The following is an 18,648-nucleotide window of genomic DNA, read 5'->3' on the forward strand; positions in this document are numbered from 1 at the left end:
TACCTCTCTCCACAATCTATATTCATTAATAGAGATGGATAGTTTTATTTCCTCTCGGCAACAGTATGCCATAAAGGGTTAGGCATGGCAGTTGAGGAAGCCTAGGCGAAGTACTGTCCTACTCACAAGTTGTATGCCGTTCCTAAGTACTTTGTTCCAGGACACTACCCTAGATGCGGAAGAGTTAAGATCCCCCGCTGTGTCAGAGGGAAAAACCAACCCTGGATGGTAAAGGAATTAAGGTAGGAAGAAGAATAGCCAGATCTTGCCATGTAAACTCACGCGTCCCTAAATGTAATACTTGCCAGAGCCCTAGCAGCCATGATTTAGAACGTGAAATTACATATATTCCTGGCCAGGGAGCATGATGCGTAAGACATATTTTAGAAAGGAGAGAATATGGGAACTTTATTCCATTTGGTATTGTGAACTTCTCCAGAGGTAGGTACGAAAGGGTAGCGTGGCCGAGCGGTCTAAGGCGCTGGTTTTAGGCACCAGTCCGAAAGCGCGTGGGTTCGAATCCCACCGCTGCCAACACTTTTCTACTTTAGTAAGAACGATCACTTCGGTTTATTATGCAATCCTCGTCGTTTTTTGTTCAATTGTGCAAGATCTTCAATGAGTATTCTGTAGCTCTTATGTGTAATTTGCAAATTGCTTACCTTCATTTAACTGTGAACAGTCCCCAGCTATTTACAATTTCCTGGCAGCGGTGGGATTCGAACCCACGCCCTTTCGGACTGGTGCCTTAAACCAGCGCCTTAGACCGGTCGGCCACGCTACCGGCGTCTTAGCAGTTAGTGCGGACAACTGACAACGTCCTGTTGTCGTTAACATTCTGATAATGTACACTATATTATTCCTTAACAATGAAAGTTCAGTTCGCCTCTGTAGCGTAGTAGTTAGCGTGATTAGCTGCGACCTCCAGACGCCAGGGTTCGATTCACGGCTCTGGTATCCTTGAAGTGGTTTTCGGTGGTTTCCCAATTCTACTCCACCGGTCGAGTTGGCGTGGGGTTAGGAGCGCGCAGCTGTGAGCTCGCATCCGGAGGAAGTGAGTTGAAACCCCACTGTCGGCAGCCCTGAAGATGGTTTTCTTTGGTTTCCCATATTCACACCAGGCAAATGCTAGGGCTGTACCTTATTTAAGGCCACGGCCGCTTCCTTCCCATTCCTGGGCGTTTCCTCTCCCATCGTCGCCGTAAGACTTAAGTATGTTTGCGCGACGCAAAGCGAGAAGCAATAATTGAAAAAAAGCACTTCTACTCCAGGCAAATGCCAGCACGATACATAACTTAAGGCCATGGCCACATCCCTCTCTCTAAATGGCTGACCCTTTAAGTCTTCTCACTCTTTGCGTCAGCCCCATGAATTTCTTTTGTGTTCGTATGGCGAAGAACATTTCAAGATTTAATGTTTTTTTTAAAGCTGTCAGCAAGTCTTAACTGGGTCTGAAAGGTTAACACCCATATGTGATGTGGATTGCCATAATGCGGTATATATACGATTTATCAATATTTTACGGTAAGCTTTTAACATTCAAAGACCGAACATTCCTGCTTACTGGCCATGGGTACTTAGTGCAAGGCGCAAGTATACTTCCACGACCGTAATTCGGTAACGACATTGAGGTTGAGCCAGACGTCCTCCTGAATACTATGGTGATGAGATGGTGAGGGCCGACGTAAAAAAAATCGGGTGTTGGTATGCGAGGATCCTGACGGGGTGGAAGGCGTACGTTTGGTTTTAATGCTGTTTTATCATATGTTGTGTAAAAAATACAAGGCACCCCTTAAATATATGTGTTTATCTACCTGTAGTCCTACAGTTGAAGATGTTCCGTAAAACTACCTCTCTCCACAATCTATATCCATTAGTAGAGATGGATAGTTTTATTTCCTCTCGGCAACAGTGTGCCATAAAGGGTTAGGCATGGCAGTTGAGGAAGCCTAGGCGAAGTACTGGTCCTACTCAGAAGTTGTATGCCGTTCCTAAGTACCTTGCTCCAGGACACTACCCTAGATGCGGAAGAGTTAAGATCCCCCGCTGTGTCAGAGGGAAAAACCAACCCTGGATGGTAAAGGAATTAAGGTAGGAAGAAGAATAGCCAGATCTTGCCATGTAAACTCACGCGTCCCTAAATGTAATACTTGCCAGTGCCCTAGCAGCCATGATTTAGAACGTGAAATTACATATATTCCTGGCCAGGGAGCATGATGTGTAAGACATATTTTAGAAAGGTTAGAATATGGGAACTTTATTCCATTTGGTATTGTGAACTTCTCCAGAGGTAGGTACGAAAGGGTAGCGTGGCCGAGCGGTCTAAGGCGCTGGTTTTAGGCACCAGTCCGAAAGGGCGTGGGTTCGAATCCCACCGCTGCCAACACTTTTCAATTTTAGTAAGATTGATCACTTCGGTTTATTATGCAATCCTCGTCGTTTTTTGTTCAATTGTGCAAGATCTTCAATGAGTATTCTGTAGCTCTTATGTGTAATTTGCAAATTGCTTACCTTCATTTAACTGTGAACAGTCCCCAGCTATTTAAAATTTCCTGGCAGCGGTGGGATTCGAACCCACGCCCTTTCGGACTGGTGCCTTAAACCAGCGCCTTAGACCGCTCGGCCACGCTAAAGGCGTCTTAGCAGTTAGTGCGGACAACTGACAACGTCCTGTTGTCGTTAACATTCTGATAATGTACACTATATTATTCCTTAACAATGAAAGTTCAGTTCGCCTCTGTAGCGTAGTAGTTAGCGTGATTAGCTGCGACCTCCAGACGCCAGGGTTCGATTCACGGCTCTGGTATCCTTGAAGTGGTTTTCGGTGGTTTCCCAATTCTACTCCACCGGTCGAGTTGGCGTGGGGTTAGGAGCGCGCAGCTGTGAGCTCGCATCCGCAGGAAGTGAGTTGAAACCCCACTGTCGGCAGCCCTGAAGATGGTTTTCTTTGGTTTCCCATATTCACACCAGGCAAATGCTAGGGCTGTACCTTATTTAAGGCCACGGCCGCTTCCTTCCCATTCCTGGGCGTTTCCTCTCCCATCGTCGCCGTAAGACTTAAGTGTGTTTGCGCGACGCAAAGCGAGAAGCAATAATTGAAAAAAAGCACTTCTACTCCAGGCAAATGCCAGCACGATACGTAACTTAAGGCCATGGCCACATCCCTCTCTCTAAATGGCTGACCCTTTAAGTCTTCTCACTCTTTGCGTCAGCCCCATCAATTTCTTTTGTGTTCGTATGGCGAAGAACATTTCAAGATTTAATGTTTTTTTAAAGCTGTCAGCAAGTCTTAACTGGGTCTGAAAGCTTAACACCCGTATGTGATGTGGATTGCCATAATGCGGTATATATACGATTTATCAATATTTTACGGTAAGCTTTTAACATTCAAAGACCGATCATTCCTGCTTACTGGCCATGGGTACTTAGTGCAAGGCGCAAGTATACTTCCACGACCGTAATTCGGTAACGACATTGAGGTTGAGCCAGACGTCCTCCTGAATACTATGGTGATGTGATGGTGAGGGCCGACGTAAAAAAAATCGGGTGTTGGTATGCGAGGATCCTGACGGGGTGGAAGGCGTACGTTTGGTTTTAATGCTGTTTTATCATATGTTGTGTAAAAAATACAAAGCACCCCTTAAATATATGTGTTTATCTACCTGTAGGCCTACAGTTGAAGATGTTCCGTAAAACTACCTCTCTCCACAATCTATATTCATTAATAGAGATGGATAGTTTTATTTCCTCTCGGCAACAGTATGCCATAAAAGGTTAGGCATGGCAGTTGAGGAAGCCTAGGCGAAGTACCGGTCCTACTCAGAAGTTGTATGCCGTTCCTAAGTACTTTGCTCCAGGACACTACCCTAGATGCGGAAGAGTTAAGATCCCCCGCTGTGTCAGAGGGAAAAACCAACCCTGGATGGTAAAGGAATTAAGGTAGGAAGAAGAATAGCCAGATCTTGCCATGTAAACTCACGCGTCCCTAAATGTAATACTTGCCAGAGCCTTAGCAGCCATGATTTAGAACGTGAAATTACATATATTCCTGGCCAGGGAGCATGATGTGTAAGACATATTTTAGAAAGGTTAGAATATGGGAACTTTATTCCATTTGGTATTGTGAAGTTCTCCAGAGGTAGGTACGAAAGGGTAGCGTGGCCGAGCGGTCTAAGGCGTTGGTTTTAGGCACCAGTCCGAAAGGGCGTGGGTTCAAATCCCACCGCTGCCAAAACTTTTCTACTTTAGTAAGAACGATCACTTCGGTTTATTATGCAATCCTCGTCGTTTTTTGTTCAATTGTGCAACATCATCAATGAGTATTCTGTAGCTCTTATGTGTAATTTGCAAATTGCTTACCTTCATTTAACTGTGAACAGTCCCCAGCTATTTAAAATTTCCTGGCAGCGGTGGGATTCGAACCCACGCCCTTTCGGACTGGTGCCTTAAACCAGCGCCTTAGACCGCTCGGCCACGCTACCGGCGTCTTAGCAGTTAGTGCGGACAACTGACAACGTCCTGTTGTCGTTAACATTCTGATAATGTACACTATATTATTCCTTAACAATGAAAGTTCAGTTCGACTCTGTAGCGTAGTAGTTAGCGTGATTAGCTGCGACCTCCAGAGGCCAGGGTTCGATTCACGGCTCTGGTATCCTTGAAGTGGTTTTCGGTGGTTTCCCAATTCTACTCCACCGGTCGAGTTGGCGTGGGGTTAGGAGCGCGCAGCTGTTAGCTCGCATCCGGAGGAAGTGAGTTGAAACCCCACTGTCGGCAGCCCTGAAGATGGTATTCTTTGGTTTCCCATATTCACACCAGGCAAATGCTAGGGCTGTACCTTATTTAAGGCCACGGCCGCTTCCTTCCCATTCCTGGGCGTTTCCTCTCCAATCGTCGCCGTAAGACTTAAGTATGTTTGCGCGACGCAAAGCGAGAAGCAATAATTGAAAAAAAGCACTTCTACTCCAGGCAAATGCCAGCACGATACATAACTTAAGGCCATGGCCACATCCCTCTCTCTAAATGGCTGACCCTTTAAGTCTTCTCACTCTTTGCGTCAGCCCCATGAATTTCTTTTGTGTTCGTATGGCGAAGAACATTTCAAGATTTAATGTTTTTTTAAAGCTGTCAGCAAGTCTTAACTGGGTCTGAAAGGTTAACACCCGTATGTGATGTGGATTGCCATAATGCGGTATATATACGATTTATCAATATTTTACGGTAAGCTTTTAACATTCAAAGACCGAACATTCCTGCTTACTGGCCATGGGTACTTAGTGCAAGGCGCAAGTATACTTCCACGACCGTAATTCGGTAACGACATTGAGGTTGAGCCAGACGTCCTCCTGAATACTATGGTGATGTGATGGTGAGGGCCGACGTAAAAAAAATCGGGTGTTGGTATGCGAGGATCCTGACGGGGTGGAAGGCGTACGTTTGGTTTTAATGCTGTTTTATCATATGTTGTGTAAAAAATACAAGGCACCCCTTAAATATATGTGTTTATCTACCTGTAGGCCTACAGTTGAAGATGTTCCGTAAAACTACCTCTCTCCACAATCTATATTCATTAATAGAGATGGATAGTTTTATTTCCTCTCGGCAACAGTATGCCATAAAGGGTTAGGCTTGGCAGTTGAGGAAGCCTAGGCGAAGTACTGGTCCTACTCAGAAGTTGTATGCCGTTCCTAAGTACTTTGCTCCAGGACACTACCCTAGATGCGGAAGAGTTAAGATCCCCCGCTGTGTCAGAGGGGAAAACCAACCCTGGATGGTAAAGGAATTAAGGTAGGAAGAAGAATAGCCAGATCTTGCCATGTAAACTCACGCGTCCCTAAATGTAATACTTGCCAGTGCCCTAGCAGCCATGATTTAGAACGTGAAATTACATATATTCCTGGCCAGGGGGCATGATGTGTAAGACATATTTTAGAAAGGTTAGAATATGGGAACTTTATTCCATTTGGTATTGTGAACTTCTCCAGAGGTAGGTACGAAAGGGTAGCGTGGCCGAGCGGTGTAAGGTGCTGGGTTTAGGCACAAGTCCGAAAGGGCGTGGGTTCGAATCCCACCGCTGCCAACACTTTTCTACTTTAGTAAGAACGATCACTTCGGTTTATTATGCAATCCTCGTCGTTTTTTGTTCAATTGTGCAAGATCTTCAATGAGTATTCTGTAGCTCTTATGTGTAATTTGCAAATTGCTTACCTTCATTTAACTGTGAACAGTCCCCAGCTATTTAAAATTTCCTGGCAGCGGTGGGATTCGAACCCACGCCCTTTCGGACTGGTGCCTTAAACCAGCGCCTTAGACCGCTCGGCCACGCTACCGGCGTCTTAGCAGTTAGTGCGGACAACTGACAACGTCCTGTTGTCGTTAACATTCTGATAATGTACACTATATTATTCCTTAACAATGAAAGTTCAGTTCGCCTCTGTAGCGTAGTAGTTAGCGTGATTAGCTGCGACCTCCAGAGGCCAGAGTTCGATTCACGGCTCTGGTATCCTTGAAGTGGTTTTCGGTGGTTTCCCAATTCTACTCCACCGGTCGAGTTGGCGTGGGGTTAGGAGCGCGCAGCTGTGAGCTCGCATCCGGAGGAAGTGAGTTGAAACCCCACTGTCGGCAGCCCTGAAGATGGTTTTCTTTGGTTTCCATATCCACACCAGGCAAATGCTAGGGCTGTACCTTATTTAAGGCCACGGCCGCTTCCTTCCTATTCCTGGGCGTTTCCTCTCCCATCGTCGCCTTAAGACTTAAGTGTGTTTGCGCGACGCAAAGCGAGAAGCAATAATTGAAAAAAAGCACTTCTACTCCAGGCAAATGCCAGCACGATACATAACTTAAGGCCATGGCCACATCCCTCTCTCTAAATGGCTGACCCTTTAAATCTTCTCACTCTTTGCGTCAGCCCCATGAATTTCTTTTGTGTTCGTATGGCGAAGAACATTTCAAGATTTAATGTTTTTTTAAAGCTGTCAGCAAGTCTTAACTGGGTCTGAAAGGTTAACACCCGTATGTGATGTGGATTGCCATAATGCGGTATATATACGATTTATCAATATTTTACGGTAAGCTTTTAACATTCAAAGACCGAACATTCCTGCTTACTGGCCATGGGTACTTAGTGCAAGGCGCAAGTATACTTCCACGACCGTAATTCGGTAACGACATTGAGGTTGAGCCAGACGTCCTCCTGAATACTATGGTGATGTGATGGTGAGGGCCGACGTAAAAAAAATCGGGTGTTGGTATGCGAGGATCCTGACGGGGTGGAAGGCGTACGTTTGGTTTTAATGCTGTTTTATCATATGTTGTGTAAAAAATACAAGGCACCCCTTAAATATATGTGTTTATCTACCTGTAGGCCTACAGTTGAAGATGTTCCGTAAAACTACCTCTCTCCACAATCTATATTCATTAATAGAGATGGATAGTTTTATTTCCTCTCGGCAACAGTATGCCATAAAGGGTTAGGCATGGAAGTTGAGGAAGCCTAGACGAAGTACTGGTCCTACTCAGAAGTTGTATGCCGTTCCTAAGTACCTTGCTCCAGGACACTACCCTAGATGCGGAAGAGTTAAGATTCCCCGCTGTGTCAGAGGGAAAAACCAACACTGGATGGTAAAGGAATTAAGGTAGGAAGAAGAATAGCCAGATCTTGCCATGTAAACTCACGCGTCCCTAAATGTAATACTTACCAGTGCCCTAGCAGCCATGATTTAGAACGTGAAATTACATATATTCCTGGCCAGGGAGCATGATGTGTAAGACATATTTTAGAAAGGTTAGAATATGGGAATTTTATTCCATTTGGTATTGTGAACTTCACCACGTAAGGGTAGCATGGCCGAGCGGTCTAAGGCGCTGGTTTTAGGCACCAGTCCGAAAGGGCGTGGGTTCGAATCCCACCGCTGCCAACACTTTTCTACTTTAGTAAGAACGATTACATCGGTTTATTATGCAATCCTCGTCGTTTTTTGTTCAATTGTGCAAGATATTCAATGAGTATTCTGTAGCTCTTATGTGTAATTTGCAAATTGCTTACCTTCATTTAACTGTGAACAGTACCCAGCTATTTAAAATTACCCGGCAGCGGTGCGATTCGAACCCACGCCCTTTCGGACTGGTGCCTTAAAAAAGCGCCTTAGACCGCTCGGCCACGCGTCTTAGCAGTTAGTGCGGACAACTGACAACGTCCTGTTGTCGTTAACATTCTGATAATGTACACTAGATTATTCCTTAACAATGAAAGTTCAGTTCGCCTATGTAGCGTAGTAGTTAGCGTGATTAGCTGCGACCTCCAGAGGAAAGGGTTCGATTCACGGCTCTGGTATCCTTGAAGTGGTTTTCGGTGGTTTCCCAATTCTACTCCACCGGTCGAGTTGGCGTGGGGTTAGGAGCGCGCAGCTGTGAGCTCGCATCCGGAGGAAGTGAGTTGAAACCCCACTGTCGGCAGCCCTGAAGATGGGTTTCTTTGGTTTCCCATATTCACACCAGGCAAATGCTAGGGCTGTATGTTATTTAAGGCCACGGCCGCTTACTTCCCATTCCTGGGCGTTTCCTCTCCCATCATCGCCGTAAGACTTAAGTGTGTTTGCGCGACGCAAAGCGAGAAGCAATAATTGAAAAAAAGCACTTCTACTCCAGGCAAATGCCAGCACGATACATAACTTAAGGCCATGGCCACATCCCTCTCTCTAAATGGCTGACCCTTTAAGTCTTCTCACTCTTTGCGTCAGCCCCATGAATTTCTTTTGTGTTCGTATGGCGAAGAACATTTCAAGATTAAATGTTTTTTTAAAGCTGTCAGCAAGTCTTAACTGGGTCTGAAAGCTTAACACCCGTATGTGATGTGGATTGCCGTAATGCGGTATATTTACGATTTATCAATATTTTACGGTAAGCTTTTAACATTCAAAGACCGAACATTCCTGCTTACTGGCCATGGGTACTTAGTGCAAGGCGCAAGTATACTTCCACGACCGTAATTCGGTAACGACATTGAGGTTGAGCCAGACGTCCTCCTGAATACTATGGTGATGTGATGGTGAGGGCCGCCGTAAAAAAAATCGGGTGTTGGTATGCGAGGATCCTGACGGGGTGGAAGGCGTAAGTTTGGTTTTAATGCTGTTTTATCATATGTTGTGTAAAAAATACAAGGCACCCCTTAAATATATGTGTTTATCTACCTGTAGGCCTACAGTTGAAGATGTTCCGTAAAACTACCTCTCTCCACAATCTATATCCATTAATAGAGATGGATAGTTTTATTTCCTCTCGGCAACAGTATACCATAAAGGGTTAGGCATGGCAGTTGAGGAAGCCTAGGCGAAGTACTGGTCCTACTCAGAAGTTGTATGCCGTTCCTAAGTACCTTGCTCCAGGACACTACCCTAGATGCGGAAGAGTTAAGATCCCCCGCTGTGTCAGAGGGAAAAACCAACCCTGGATGGTAAAGGAATTATGGTAGGAAGAATAATAGCCAGATCTTGCCATGTAAACTCACGCGTCCCTAAATGTAATACTTGCCAGTGCCCTAGCAGCCAAGATTTAGAACGTGAAATTACATACATTCCTGGCCAGGGAGCATGATGTGTAAGACATATTTTAGAAAGGTTAGAATATGGGAACTTTATTCCATTTGGTATTGTGAACTTCTCCAGAGGTAGGTACGAAAGGGTAGCGTGGCCGAGCGGTCTAATGTGCTGGTTTTAGGCATCAGACCGAAAGGGCGTGGGTTCGAATCCCACTGCTGCCAACACTTTTCTACTTTAGTAAGAACGATCACTTCGGTTTATTATGCATTCCTCGTCGTTTTTTGTTCAATTGTGCAAGATCTTCAATGAGTATTCTGTAGCTCTTATGTGTAATTTGCAAATTGCTTACCTTCATTTAACTGTGAACAGTCCCCAGCTATTTAAAATTTCCTGGCAGCGGTGGGATTCGAACCCACGCCCTTTCGGACTGGTGCCTTAAACCAGCGCCTTAGACCGCTCGGCCACGCTACCGGCGTCTTAGTAGTTAGTGCGGACAACTGACAACGTCCTGTTGTCGTTAACATTCTGATAATGTACACTATATTATTCCTTAACAATGAAAGTTCAGTTCGCCTCTGTAGCGTAGTAGTTAGCGTGATTAGCTGCGACCTCCAGAGGCCAGGGTTCGATTCACGGCTCTGGTATCCTTGAAGTGGTTTTCGGTGGTTTCCCAATTCTACTCCACCGGTCGAGTTGGCGTGGGATTAGGAGCGCGCAGCTGTGAGCTCGCATCCGGAGGAAGTGAGCTGAAACCCCACTGTCGGCAGCCCTGAAGATGGTTTTCTTTGGTTTCCCATATTCACACCAGGCAAATGCTAGGGCTGTACCTTATTTAAGGCCACGGCCGCTTCCTTCCCATTCCTGGGCGTTTCCTCTCCCATCGTCGCCGTAAGACTTAAGTGTGTTTGCGCGACGCAAAGCGAGAAGCAATAATTGAAAAAAAGCACTTCTACTCCAGGCAAATGCCAGCACGATACATAACTTAAGGCCATGGCCACATCCCTCTCTCTAAATGGCTGACCCTTTAAATCTTCTCACTCTTTGCGTCAGCCCCATGAATTTCTTTTGTGTTCGTATGGCGAAGAACATTTCAAGATTTAATGTTTTTTTAAAGCTGTCAGCAAGCCTTAACTGGGTCTGAAAGGTTAACACCCGTATGTGATGTGGATTGCCATAATGCGGTATATATACGATTTATCAATATTTTACGGTAAGCTTTTAACATTCAAAGACCGAACATTCCTGCTTACTGGCCATGGGTACTTAGTGCAAGGCGCAAGTATACTTCCACGACCGTAATTCGGTAACGACATTGAGGTTGAGCCAGACGTCCTCCTGAATACTATGGTGATGTGATGGTGAGGGCCGACGTAAAAAAAATCGGGTGTTGGTATGCGAGGATCCTGACGGGGTGGAAGGCGTACGTTTGGTTTTAATGCTGTTTTATCATATGTTGTGTAAAAAATACAAGGCACCCCTTAAATATATGTGTTTATCTACCTGTAGGCCTACAGTTGAAGATGTTCCGTAAAACTACCTCTCTCCACAATCTATATTCATTAATAGAGATGGATAGTTTTATTTCCTCTCGGCAACAGTATGCCATAAAGGGTTAGGCATGGCAGTTGAGGAAGCCTAGACGAAGTACTGGTCCTACTCAGAAGTTGTATGCCGTTCCTAAGTACCTTGCTCCAGGACACTACCCTAGATGCGGAAGAGTTAAGATTCCCCGCTGTGTCAGAGGGAAAAAGCAACACTGGATGGTAAAGGAATTAAGGTAGGAAGAAGAATAGCCAGATCTTGCCATGTAAACTCACGCGTCCCTAAATGTAATACTTGCCAGAGCCCTAGCAGCCATGATTTAGAACGAAAATTACATATATTCCTGGCCAGGGAGCATGATGTGTAAGACATATTTTAAAAAGGTTAGAATATGGGAACTTTATTCCATTTGGTATTGTGAACTTCTCCAGAGGTAGGTACGAAAGGGTAGCGTGGCCGAGCGGTCTAAGGCGCTGGTTTTAGGCAACAGTCCGAAAGGGCGTGGGTTCGAATCCCACCGCTGCCAGCACTTTTCTACTTTAGTAAGAACGATCACTTCGGTTTATTATGCAATCCTCGTCGTTTTTTGTTCAATTGTGCAAGATCTTCAATGAGTATTCTGTAGCTCTTATGTGTAATTTGCAAATTGCTTACCTTCATTTAACTGTGAACAGTCCCCAGCTATTTAAAATTTCCTGGCAGCGGTGGGATTCGAACCCACGCCCTTTCGGACTGGTGCCTTAAACCAGCGCCTTAGACCGCTCGGCCACGCTACCGGCGTCTTAGCAGTTAGTGCGGACAACTGACAACGTCCTGTTGTCGTTAACATTCTGATAATGTACACTATATTATTCCTTAACAATGAAAGTTCAGTTCACCTCTGTAGCGTAGTAGTTAGCGTGATTAGCTGCGACCTCCAGAGGCCAGGGTTCGATTCACGGCTCTGGTATCCTTGAAGTGGTTTTCGGTGGTTTCCCAATTCTACTCCACCGGTCGAGTTGGCGTGGGATTAGGAGCGCGCAGCTGTGAGCTCGCATCCGGAGGAAGTGAGTTGAAACCCCACTGTCGGCAGCCCTGAAGATGGTTTTCTTTGGTTTCCCATATTCACACCAGGCAAATGCTAGGGCTGTACCTTATTTAAGGCCACGGCCGCTTCCTTCCCATTCCTGGGCGTTTCCTCTCCCATCGTCGCCGTAAGACTTAAGTGTGTTTGCGCGTCGCAAAGCGAGAAGCAATAATTGAAAAAAAGCACTTCTACTCCAGGCAAATGCCAGCACGATACATAACTTAAGGCCATGGCCACATCCCTCTCTCTAAATGGCTGACCCTTTAAGTCTTCTCACTCTTTGCGTCAGCCCCATGAATTTCTTTTGTGTTCGTATGGCGAAGAACATTTCAAGATTTAATGTTTTTTTAAAGCTGTCAGCAAGTCTTAACTGGGTCTGAAAGGTTAACACCCGTATGTGATGTGGATTGCCATAAAGCGGTATATATACGATTTATCAATATTTTACGGTAAGCTTTTAACATTCAAAGACCGAACATTCCTGCTTACTGGCCATGGGTACTTAGTGCAAGGCGCAAGTATACTTCCACGACCGTAATTCGGTAACGACATTGAGGTTGAGCCAGACGTCCTCCTGAATACTATGGTGATGTGATGGTGAGGGCCGACGTAGAAAAAATCGGGTGTTGGTATGCGAGGATCCTGACGGGGTGGAAGGCGTACGTTTGGTTTTAATGCTGTTTTATCATATGTTGTGTAAAAAATACAAGACACCCCTTAAATATATGTGTTCATCTACCTGTAGGCCTACAGTTGAAGATGTTCCGTAAAACTACCTCTCTCCACAATCTATATTCATTAATAGAGATGGATAGTTTTATTTCCTCTCGGCAACAGTATGCCACAAAGGGTTAGGCATGGCAGTTGAGGAAGCCTAGGCGAAGTACTGGTCCTACTCAGAAGTTGTATGCCGTTCCTAAGTACTTTGCTCCAGGACACTACCCTAGATGCGGAAGAGTTAAGATCCCCCGCTGTGTCAGAGGGAAAAACCAACCCTGGATGGTAAAGGAATTAAGGTAGGAAGAAGAATAGCCAGATCTTGCCATGTAAACTCACGCGTCCCTAAATGTAATACTTGCCAGAGCCCTAGCAGCCATGATTTAGATCGTGAAATTACATATATTCCTGGAGAGGGAGCATGATGTGTAAGACATATTTTAGAAAGGTTAGAATATGGGAACTTTATTCCATTTGGTATTGTGAACTTCTCCAGAGGTAGGTACGAAAGGGTAGCGTGGCCGAGCGGTCTAAGGCGCTGGTTTTGGGCACCAGTCGGAAAGGGCGTGGGTTCGAATCCCACCGCTGCCAACACTTTTCTACTTTAGTAAGAAGGATCACTTCGGTTTATTATGCAATCCTCGTCGTTTTTTGTTCAATTGTGCAAGATCTTCAATGAGTATTCTGTAGCTCTTATGTGTAATTTGCAAATTGCTTACCTTCATTTAACTGTGAACAGTCCCCAGCTATTTAAAATTTCCTGGCAGCGGTGGGATTCGAACCCACGCCCTTTCGGACTGGTGCCTTAAACCAGCGCCTTAGACCGCTCGGCCACGCTACCGGCGTCTTAGCAGTTAGTGCGGACAACTGACAACGTCCTGTTGTCGTTAACCTTCTGATAATGTACACTATATTATTCCTTAACAATGAAAGTTCAGTTCGCCTCTGTAGCGTAGTAGTTAGCGTGATTAGCTGCGACCTCCAGAGGCCAGGGTTCGATTCACGGCTCTGGTATCCTTGAAGTGGTTTTCGGTGGTTTCCCAATTCTACTCCACCGGTCGAGTTGGCGTGGGGTTAGGAGCACGCAGCTGTGAGCTCGCATCCGTAGGAAGTGAGTTGAAACCCCACTGTCGGCAGCCCTGAAGATGGTTTTCTTTGGTTTCCCATATTCACACCAGGCAAATGCTAGGGCTGTACCTTATTTAAGGCCACGGCCGCTTCCTTCCCATTCCTGGGCGTTTCCTCTCCCATCGTCGCCGTAAGACTTAAGTGTGTTTGCGCGACGCAAAGCGAGAAGCAATAATTGAAAAAAAGCACATCTACTCCAGGCAAATGCCAGCACGATACATAACTTAAGGCCATGGCCACATCCCTCTCTCTAAATGGCTGACCCTTTAAGTCTTCTCACTCTTTGCGTCAGCCCCATGAATTTCTTTTGTGTTCGTATGGCGAAGAACATTTCTAGATTTAATGTTTTTTTAAAGCTGTCGGCAAGTCTTAACTGGGTCTGAAAGGTTAACACCCGTATGTGATGTGGATTGCCATAATGCGGTATATATACGATTTATCAATATTTTACGGTAAGCTTTTAACATTCAAAGACCGAACATTCCTGCTTACTGGCCATGGGTACTTAGTGCAAGGCGCAAGTATACTTCCACGACCGTAATTCGGTAACGACATTGAGGTTGAGCCAGACGTCCTCCTGAATACTATGGTGATGTGATGGTGAGGGCCGACGTAAAAAATCGGGTGTTGGTATGCGAGGATCCTGACGGGGTGGAAGGCGTACGTTTGGTTTTAATGCTGTTTCATCATATGTTGTCTAAAAAATACAAGGCACCCCTTAAATATATGTTTTTATCTACCTGTAGGCCTACAGTTGAAGATGTTCCGTAAAACTACCTCTCTCCACAATCTATATTCATTAATAGAGATGGATAGTTTTATTTCCTCTCGGCAACAGTATGCCATAAAGGGTTAGGCATGGCAGTTGAGGAAGCCTAGGCGAAGTACTGCTCCTACTCACAAGTTGTATGCCGTTCCTAAGTACTTTGCTCCAGGACACTACCCTAGATGCGGAAGAGTTAAGATCCCCCGCTGTGTCAGAGGGAAAAACCAACCCTGGATGGTAAAGGAATTAAGGTAGGAAGAAGAATAGCCAGATCTTGCCATGTATTCTCACGCGTCCCTAAATGTAATACTTGCCAGTGCCCTAGCAGCCATGATTTAGAACGTGAAATTACATATATTCCTGGCCAGGGAGCATGATGCGTAAGACATATTTTAGAAAGGTTAGAATATGGGAACTTTATTCCATTTGGTATTGTGAACTTCTTCAGAGGTAGGTACGAAAGGGTAGCGTGGCCGAGCGGTCTAAGGCGCTGGTTTTAGGCACCAGTCCGAAAGGGCGTGGGATCGAATCCCACCGCTGCCAACACTTTTCTACTTTAGTAAGAACGATCACTTCGGTTTATTATGCAATCCTCGTCGTTTTTTGTTCAATTGTGCAAGATCTTCAATGAGTATTCTGTAGCTCTTATGTGTAATTTGCAAATTGCTTACCTTCATTTAACTGTGAACAGTCCCCAGCTATTTAAAATTTCCTGGCAGCGGTGGGATTCGAACCCACGCCCTTTCGGACTGGTGCCTAAAACCAGCGCCTTAGACCGCTCGGCCACGCTACCGGCGTCTTAGCAGTTAGTGCGGACAACTGACAACGTCCTGTTGTCGTTAACCTTCTGATAATGTACACTATATTATTCCTTAACAATGAAAGTTCAGTTCGCTTCTGTAGCGTAGTAGTTAGCGTGATTAGCTGCGACCTCCAGAGGCCAGGGTTCGATTCACGGCTCTGGTATCCTTGAAGTGGTTTTCGGTGGTTTCCCAATTCTACTCCACCGGTCGAGTTGGCGTGGGGTTAGGAGCGCGCAGCTGTGAGCTCGCATCCGGAGGAAGTGAGTTGAAACCCCACTGTCGGCAGCCCTGAAGATGGTTTTCTTTGGTTTCCCATATTCACACCAGGCAAATGCTAGGGCTGTACCTTATTTAAGGCCAGGGCCGCTTCCTTCCCATTCCTGGGCGTTTCCTCTCCCATCGTCGCCTTAAGACTTAAGTGTGTTTGCGCGACGCAAAGCGAGAAGCAATAATTGAAAAAAAGCACTTCTACTCCAGGCAAATGCCAGCACGATACATAACTTAAGGCCATGGCCACATCCCTCTCTCTAAATGGCTGACCCTTTAAATCTTCTCACTCTTTGCGTCAGCCCCGTGAATTTCTTTTGTGTTCGTATGGCGAAGAACATTTCAAGATTTAATGTTTTTTTAAAGCTGTCAGCAAGTCATAACTGGGTCTGAAAGGTTAACACCCGTATGTGATGTGGATTGCCATAAAGCGGTATATATACGATTTATCAATATTTTACGGTAAGCTTTTAACATTCAAAGACCGAACATTCCTGCTTACTGGCCATGGGTACTTAGTGCAAGGCGCAAGTATACTTCCACGACCGTAATTCGGTAACGACATTGAGGTTGAGCCAGACGTCCTCCTGAATACTATGGTGATGTGATGGTGAGGGCCGACGTAGAATAAATCGGGTGTTGGTATGCGAGGATCCTGACGGGGTGGAAGGCGTACGTTTGGTTTTAATGCTGTTTTATCATATGTTGTGTAAAAAATACAAGACACCCCTTAAATATATGTGTTCATCTACCTGTAGGCCTACAGTTGAAGATGTTCCGTAAAACTACCTCTCTCCACAATCTATATTCATTAATAGAGATGGATAGTTTTATTTCCTCTCGGCAACAGTATGCCACAAAGGGTTAGGCATGGCAGTTGAGGAAGCCTAGGCGAAGTACTGGTCCTACTCAGAAGTTGTATGCCGTTCCTAAGTACTTTGCTCCAGGACACTACCCTAGATGCGGAAGAGTTAAGATCTCCCGCTGTGTCAGAGGGAAAAACCAACCCTGGATGGTGAAGGAATTAAGGTAGGAAGAAGAATAGCCAGATCTTGCCATGTAAACTCACGCGTCCCTAAATGTAATACTTGCCAGAGCCCTAGCAGCCATGATTTAGAACGAAAATTACATATATTCCTGGCCAGGGAGCATGATGTGTAAGACATATTTTAGAAAGGTTAGAATATGGGAACTTTATTCCATTTGGTATTGTGAACTTCTCCAGAGGTAGGAACGAAAGGGTAGCGTGGCCGAGCGGTCTAAGGCGCTGGTTTTAGGCACCAGTCCGAAAGGGCGTGGGTTCAAATCCCACCGCTGCCAACACTTTTCTACTTTAGTAAGAACGATCACTTCGGTTTATTATGCAATCCTCGTCGTTTTTTGTTCAATTGTGCAAGATCTTCAATGAGTATTCTGTAGCTCTTATGTGTAATTTGCAAATTGCTTACCTTCATTTAACTGTGAACAGTCCCCAGCTATTTAAAATTTCCTGGCAGCGGTGGGATTCGAACCCACGCCCTTTCGAACTGGTGCCTTAAACCAGCGCCTTAGACCGCTCGGCCACGCTACCGGCGTCTTAGCAGTTAGTGCGGACAACTGACAACGTCCTGTTGTCGTTAACATTCTGATAATGTACACTATATTATTCCTTAACAATGAAAGTTCAGTTCGCCTCTGTAGCGTAGTAGTTAGCGTGATTAGCTGCGACCTCCAGAGGCCAGGGTTCGATTCACGGCTCTGGTATCCTTGAAGTGGTTTTCGGTGGTTTCCCAATTCTACTCCACCGGTCGAGTTGGCGTGGGGTTAGGAGCGCGCAGCTGTGAGCTCGCATCCGGAGGAAGTGAGCTGAAACCCCACTGTCGGCAGCCCTGAAGATGGTTTTCTTTGGTTTCCCATATTTACACCAGGCAAATGCTAGGGCTGTACCTTATTTAAGGCCACGGCCGCTTCCTTCCCATTCCTGGGCGTTTCCTCTCCCATCGTCGCCGTAAGACTTAAGTGTGTTTGCGCGACGCAAAGCGAGAAGCAATAATTGAAAAAAATCACTTCTACTCCAGGCAAATGCCAGCACGATACATAACTTAAGGCCATGGCCACATCCCTCTCTCTAAATGGCTGACCCTTTAAGTCTTCTCACTCTTTGCGTCAGCCCCATGAATTTCTTTTGTGTTCGTATGGCGAAGAACATTTCAAGATTTAATGTTTTTTTAAAGCTGTCAGCAAGTCTTAACTGGGTCTGAAAGGTTAACACCCGTATGTGATGTGGATTGCCATAATGCGGTATATATACGATTTATCAATATTTTACGGTAAGCTTTTAACATTCAAAGACCGAACATTCCTGCTTACTGGCCATGGGTACTTAGTGCAAGGCGCAAGTATACTTCCACGACCGTAATTCGGTAACGACATTGAGGTTGAGCCAGACGTCCTCCTGAATACTATGGTGATGTGATGGTGAGGGCCGACGTAAAAAAAATCGGGTGTTGGTATGCGAGGATCCTGACGGGGTGGAAGGCGTACGTTTGGTTTTAATGCTGTTTTATCATATGTTGTGTAAAAAATACAAGGCACCCCTTAAATATATGTGTTTATCTACCTGTAGGCGTACAGTTGAAGATGTTCCGTAAAACTACCTCTCTCCACAATCTATATTCATTAATAGAGATGGATAGTTTTATTTCCTCTCGGCAACAGTATGCCATAAAGGGTTAGGCATGGCAGTTGAGGAAGCCTAGGCGAAGTACTCGTCCTACTTAGAAGTTGTATGCCGTTCCTAAGTACTTTGCTCCAGGACACTACCATAGATGCGGAAGAGTTAAG

General features: G+C 45.4%; 17 non-coding genes across 17 annotated transcripts; 9 read left to right on the plus strand and 8 right to left on the minus strand.

The window, feature by feature from the left end:
- The first annotated feature begins 454 nt into the window (after window positions 1–454).
- Window positions 455–534, plus strand: TRNAL-UAG (transfer RNA leucine (anticodon UAG)). Its single transcript has one exon. It is a non-coding gene; the product is annotated as a tRNA-Leu (tRNA).
- Window positions 535–704: 170 nt separating this feature from the next.
- Window positions 705–784, minus strand: TRNAL-AAG (transfer RNA leucine (anticodon AAG)). Its single transcript has one exon. It is a non-coding gene; the product is annotated as a tRNA-Leu (tRNA).
- A 1,519-nt stretch (window positions 785–2,303) lies between these two features.
- On the plus strand, window positions 2,304–2,383 carry TRNAL-UAG (transfer RNA leucine (anticodon UAG)). Its single transcript has one exon. It is a non-coding gene; the product is annotated as a tRNA-Leu (tRNA).
- A 1,768-nt stretch (window positions 2,384–4,151) lies between these two features.
- On the plus strand, window positions 4,152–4,231 carry TRNAL-UAG (transfer RNA leucine (anticodon UAG)). Its single transcript has one exon. It is a non-coding gene; the product is annotated as a tRNA-Leu (tRNA).
- A 170-nt stretch (window positions 4,232–4,401) lies between these two features.
- TRNAL-AAG (transfer RNA leucine (anticodon AAG)) lies at window positions 4,402–4,481 on the minus strand. Its single transcript has one exon. It is a non-coding gene; the product is annotated as a tRNA-Leu (tRNA).
- A 1,518-nt stretch (window positions 4,482–5,999) lies between these two features.
- Window positions 6,000–6,079, plus strand: TRNAL-UAG (transfer RNA leucine (anticodon UAG)). Its single transcript is given in 2 exon segments — window positions 6,000–6,037; window positions 6,044–6,079. It is a non-coding gene; the product is annotated as a tRNA-Leu (tRNA).
- Window positions 6,080–6,249: 170 nt separating this feature from the next.
- Window positions 6,250–6,329, minus strand: TRNAL-AAG (transfer RNA leucine (anticodon AAG)). The gene has a single exon. It is a non-coding gene; the product is annotated as a tRNA-Leu (tRNA).
- Window positions 6,330–7,836: 1,507 nt separating this feature from the next.
- On the plus strand, window positions 7,837–7,916 carry TRNAL-UAG (transfer RNA leucine (anticodon UAG)). Its single transcript has one exon. It is a non-coding gene; the product is annotated as a tRNA-Leu (tRNA).
- A 2,011-nt stretch (window positions 7,917–9,927) lies between these two features.
- On the minus strand, window positions 9,928–10,007 carry TRNAL-AAG (transfer RNA leucine (anticodon AAG)). Its single transcript has one exon. It is a non-coding gene; the product is annotated as a tRNA-Leu (tRNA).
- A 1,517-nt stretch (window positions 10,008–11,524) lies between these two features.
- Window positions 11,525–11,604, plus strand: TRNAL-UAG (transfer RNA leucine (anticodon UAG)). Its single transcript has one exon. It is a non-coding gene; the product is annotated as a tRNA-Leu (tRNA).
- Window positions 11,605–11,774: 170 nt separating this feature from the next.
- On the minus strand, window positions 11,775–11,854 carry TRNAL-AAG (transfer RNA leucine (anticodon AAG)). Its single transcript has one exon. It is a non-coding gene; the product is annotated as a tRNA-Leu (tRNA).
- Window positions 11,855–13,372: 1,518 nt separating this feature from the next.
- TRNAP-UGG (transfer RNA proline (anticodon UGG)) lies at window positions 13,373–13,452 on the plus strand. The gene has a single exon. It is a non-coding gene; the product is annotated as a tRNA-Pro (tRNA).
- Window positions 13,453–13,622: 170 nt separating this feature from the next.
- Window positions 13,623–13,702, minus strand: TRNAL-AAG (transfer RNA leucine (anticodon AAG)). Its single transcript has one exon. It is a non-coding gene; the product is annotated as a tRNA-Leu (tRNA).
- Window positions 13,703–15,218: 1,516 nt separating this feature from the next.
- On the plus strand, window positions 15,219–15,298 carry TRNAL-UAG (transfer RNA leucine (anticodon UAG)). The gene has a single exon. It is a non-coding gene; the product is annotated as a tRNA-Leu (tRNA).
- Window positions 15,299–15,468: 170 nt separating this feature from the next.
- Window positions 15,469–15,548, minus strand: TRNAL-UAG (transfer RNA leucine (anticodon UAG)). Its single transcript has one exon. It is a non-coding gene; the product is annotated as a tRNA-Leu (tRNA).
- Window positions 15,549–17,065: 1,517 nt separating this feature from the next.
- TRNAL-UAG (transfer RNA leucine (anticodon UAG)) lies at window positions 17,066–17,145 on the plus strand. The gene has a single exon. It is a non-coding gene; the product is annotated as a tRNA-Leu (tRNA).
- A 170-nt stretch (window positions 17,146–17,315) lies between these two features.
- TRNAL-AAG (transfer RNA leucine (anticodon AAG)) lies at window positions 17,316–17,395 on the minus strand. Its single transcript has one exon. It is a non-coding gene; the product is annotated as a tRNA-Leu (tRNA).
- Window positions 17,396–18,648: the final 1,253 nt, after the last annotated feature.

Source organism: Anabrus simplex, chromosome 1 (assembly GCF_040414725.1).
Source record: "Anabrus simplex isolate iqAnaSimp1 chromosome 1, ASM4041472v1, whole genome shotgun sequence".
Lineage (NCBI taxonomy): Eukaryota > Metazoa > Arthropoda > Insecta > Orthoptera > Tettigoniidae > Anabrus > Anabrus simplex.